Here is a 5102-nt window from a genome sequence, read left to right as displayed (position 1 = left end):
TGACTGCAGTGTTTTGAGGCTGTGTAATCTAAGCTCCAAGTTGTGATAATCAGTCATGAGGTGAAGCTTGGACAAACTACTGGAATGTCTGTGGTGTACAACGCAGAAATCCCAAACAGAGCACCAGCTGTGCTAGTTGTATAGCCAGGAGCAATTATAGCCATATCTGGGTGACGTAAGTCTGAGTGAATTAGCTTTACTGAGCAGTGAGGTGTGTTGGTTCAGTCATAATTCTGTGCCAACAGCTCAATAGCTTTTGGAATCAGGCTAGGCATCTCTGTACAGTGCTGCGTTGTACCATGTGGGTGTACCAACTCCAGGCAGTCTTGCCTCCAAAGTATTTTTGGTGCACTCTATTCCAAAGTACGCACAGGTACATCATATGTGACTACTAAGGTCACTGATAGTAACTCTCATTATGGGTCACACCCAAAGGACTGCTGCTTTTGTTAAACATGTCCATTATAGTCTTCCCAGGCATCTTGATTCAGGCACTGTTAGCATCGTAAGTACTCATTATATGACTGTCTTCACTGTCTAAGAGCTGACTAGGTCATGTTATTTACTTGTTTGCTAGTTTTGGTTTTCATTTACTCTCATTCTTTGTGGAGGTGAAATGGAATCTGCCAAGTTCAGCTGTTGATCTGTCAGTTAGCTGAGTAAGGACCTAGATTTTCCTCATACAATGTAAGTGTTAATTCAAAAACATTTCCAGACTCTGCTGCAGTCTGTAACATTCTTAATGGCATTTAGTATGTCAAAAATAAAAGATTTTAACAGTTTGACTGAATAATGTATTTAAGTCTCCTAAATCACATCTGTGGGACAACTGAGGGATTGTTTCCTTGTCAGTAATGCCAGACTTGGTACAGTGGTCTGGATTGTATGACAAGTGTCTAGTCTTTGGCCCACTTTTTCAAAAATCACTGCTGGTGTGTTCATGAAGCCTGTGTTTTAGACACTGAAAATGAGACTGATTTTTAGGAAGTGTCTTCTTAAAAATAAGCATTTGGTTTACCTCTGTATTTCTACTTTGAACTAAATCAGCTGCATGAGCATGTTTCTTGTCCCTTCCTCTTGTCTCTTTAACTCTGCTTTTTAAAAATAGTTTTGGTCTGCTTTGCTGACGTGTAGCTTCTTGGTGTTGAATATTGATATTTTCTCTTTTTTTACCCCTGGTATATTCCCCATCAGGTGTCTCAGCATTGTTTTCTGATTTAGCGGTGCTGTGTTGAGGCTTGTGCCCTCATCACCAGTATAGTATCCCTCCTGCTGGAGAAAAGAGAGAATCAGGTGCAGGGAACACACTGGAATGGTGGATGCAGACACATCTGCCTTTCCAACTTTCAGACAGAAAAAGAAGGCCTATGTTGCACAGCGTTACCACCAGGATATACTTAGGCTTGGCCCCTTTCAAACAGGTCTACTGACTGAATTTCAACCATCTTTCCTATTACTGATAAAAAGCTTCCAGTTATTGTTACTTGCATGTTTTGTTGCTATTCATATATGGCTCTCCTTCCTCCTAAATGCTGGAGACACCCTATTCCCTTGATGTCTGAGGTATTAATTGATGCCATTTATTATGATTTTAGACAATTTCTTCAGGTTTTGTTTTCACTTTTCTCTCTCTCTCTGTATTTTGTGGTCTTGCCCCTCTTTCTCCTCATGGAAATGAAACTAATGGGAACTTTGTCTAGAAATTTGCCTCAGAAGCACCTTCTTTCTCTCACCAGGTCTGTCGCCAAGACCCTGCAAGTATTCTTGTCAGCTTTGTGCTTCTTTTGTTTGTCAAATCTTTCTATCTCAAACAAAAATCTTTAATGTTTTCTAAGATACCATTTTTGATGTTTTGCTCTGGAGTTATAAATTTGCCATGTTTAATATTTATAGGTTCATGAATTAATTAGTTGGGAAATGGTGTATAAGGATTAGTGCACTTATTAGGAACAGGAGAAACACGAGATTCTGCCCTCCCAAGGATGCGTTTTGTTTAAGTGTGTACTTGCCATGGAGCATGCTGGTTTGAATTTGCCATTAGGTATTGTGTCGCATGGACTCCAGCTTCTCCTGTGTGAAATGAACTTAGATTTTCTTTTTATTCTTGTGCAGAATGAGAAATATTTTCACTCTCAAAGCATGTAATCTTCACTGCATCATTAATGATAGCTCTTGTCAGGCTTTTAGTCTCATCTCCACTATTGCCCACACGGAAAAGCTGTGACCTGTTTTTGAACATGACTGAATTTGGGGTTAGTGTACCTAACGGGGTTTGTGGCTTGGTTCCACGTTAACTCAAGTTGTAAGCTAAGTTTCCATTTTGGTGTGAAATTCTCTTATCATTGAATTTGCAGCTTAGTAAATGCAACCAGATTTTAATCTCATACATTATTACTTCAATCTCCTTTTGCACTAAAGTAAACATAAAATAGTTCTGCACCTGCTCTGTCCCCTTCTAAAATGTGGGAGTGGGAGGAGGGCTGCAGTATTGTAGCTATCAGAAGTTATGTTAAGCTCCAAATATCTGACATGAGCTGCAAATAAAATGAGACAAGTTACATGGCATGTGAAGTGCTAAGAACCTGCAGTTCCACTTACCTGGGGTTCATGTTTTGGGTTTCTTTCTCTTGAATAATTTTGCAGCTATAAGGCAAAATGAATGTGTCTCCAGCTGAGATCCGAGCACTCTGTGGATTCTTTTCCTGCTTGGAACATTAACATTGCTTTCCTCATCTGTAAAATGGGGGCAGTAAGCTTGTATACTTAAAAAGCATGTTATGAACATTAATGTTTGTATGTCATGCAAATGTAAACTCTTCAGTTTATTTCTGAATATAAATTTAATGTACATACTCTTTTGGGCATGATTTGTCTTTATGTCTTTTATAAGGTTGAGGACAGAGTCTTAATGAATCTTAAATTGTAGAAAACAGTCTTTCAAATCACCAAATCTGTCTTTTTTGCAGATACTTTCTTTTGCCTGTCCCATATTTTGCCTATCCCATTTGACTTTGTCCTTCTACTTGGTTTCATTAGTTGCAGTGACTATTAAATCAAAAGAGACTTTGATGACCATTTGTTAAATCTGCAGTGCACTAGGAAAAATCTCTGAGTTTTCTGTGCACCCACTCCTTTGTGAATGCTGACCATACTTATCTCTAACTGCATGATCTTCTCAGCATTATGTAGTATCTAGGCTTGATTTTGGCCATTAGCTCAGGCTGAGAGCTGGCTGTGTACCATCTATTTTAGGAGGCTTCAATGCATTATCTGCTTTATTTTTTTCTTTAATAGTCTGATTTTCCATAACAACGATGAAATTTCAGTTCATTTTACAATTAGCTTTTTTTCCCCCAAGTTATTACCCACAAGAAATGAACATCTCTAACTTTCCCACATAAATCCCCAAAGTAAGGCATACCTAATAACTTCTAGTCCCTCACTGACAAAGTTTCAAGCAAAAACAATAACTTGGCTTTGACCCTACTCTCTTCAAAAAGGAAGTTACTTCTGAGCAGCAACATCAAAAAGAATAAATAATTGTTTTTCTTTTTGTTGTTATGATATGGATCATCTGAGCAGTTAGTGGTAAGCAAGCCGTCTTTGATTTGGTTCAGACGCCCTAGTGCTTCGTCCTCTATTTATGTCAGCATGTTCCTGTTCCCACACCAGGAAAGTAGAATCCCTTGATTAAATTCATATTTGTTTTAATCTTTCCCTGTGTCTGATCTCAAGCTCAAAGATTCTAATGAAAAAAGTAGTGTATCCTGCTGGGAAGAGTGCTGATGTCAGACTTTAGTCTGTTTGTTCTGTTCTAACCTGATAATGCTGGAAACGCTCAGAACCCAAATGCTCAACTCCAGCAGATTCTTAAGACAAAGATATTTTGATATTTCATGGAGAGTTATAAGCAAGGCGTTTTATTTGTAGAGCTAAATAAAAAAAAAACCACCTTTAAACAAATATTTGTGAAACAGCAACTGACCACAACAGTGAGTTTAATTAATCTGACCCCTATTTTCTTTATGTAAGGCAGGATTTTCCAAGTTCAACACTAAATCAATGAGAATAAGGAATAGAATTAAGTGTTTAATTATGTTCATGTTTTGGAATCTATGTTAAAGATTTTGAATAATTTTCTCACTTATTCTTTTCCATAAGCATTTGAACTATTAAATGCTAAGATTCATTCTGGCTTGTGCAATGACTGAAAAATTGTTTTTTTCTGAGAACCTAAAGGCATAGCCAGATGCCGTCTCCAGGCTGGAGAGGTTGGAAACGTTCCTGTCATTTTTCCCTCCCCCCCTTCCTTCCCCATGCTTTTCCTCCAGCTGCCTCTCTGCTGGGTGTTTCTGCCCTAGAGTTCCTGCAGGTGGAACAGAATGTGTGTGGTCATCATCTGTTTTAGTGTAAAGTCGGCCAGTTTAGCTAAGTTCTCTTCCTCCGTGGTTAAAACTAACTTGACTTACTAAAGTAGATGAAGAGGACATGCATGTCTCATCCTGCTGGCAGAGATGTCCTAAGAAGAAACTAGGATCACTAGTTTCTTAGACAGTAATAACCATTTGCAAACTGAGTTAGCATTGCAGACAAACTTACTACAGACGATGGAAGGTGCTATGTGTCCTCAGTTTACAAGCTGACAGCGCTCACCACTTTCAAGGAGGCATTCAGTGCCTTGGAGAGGGCCTAATTAGAGACGTAAGGGATGAGATTTTCCCTCTAAATGATTTGTAGAAACAGATATGACATAGCAGCCCTTGGCAAATATGGTTTTACCTATAAGCTGCAACAATACTTCCTTTTCCTCAGCAACCCATATCGTGAGATCTGTATATCTTGAAATCGGTAAGCACAGGAAATGCTGACGCGCACAAAGGCATGGCGCAGTCTGATTCCCTCATCCATAATGAGTTATTCAGAAATAGTTTGAAGATATTTTCTGGACCATGAAGTGGCATTTGAATTTTTGCTTTATCCCAGAATCTATGACATATGTTGTTAGTTTTGTGAGGGGCTGGGGCAGAGGAAGGCAGAAGGAAGTACTTTCTTTCTTTGTAATACAAAATCAGAGTCAACATGAAATGAAACAAAAATAGACA

Source organism: Platalea leucorodia (genome assembly GCF_965183815.1).
Source record: "Platalea leucorodia genome assembly, chromosome: 8".
Taxonomy (NCBI): Eukaryota; Metazoa; Chordata; class Aves; order Pelecaniformes; family Threskiornithidae; genus Platalea; species Platalea leucorodia.
Note: the sequence above shows the minus strand (reverse complement) of the source record.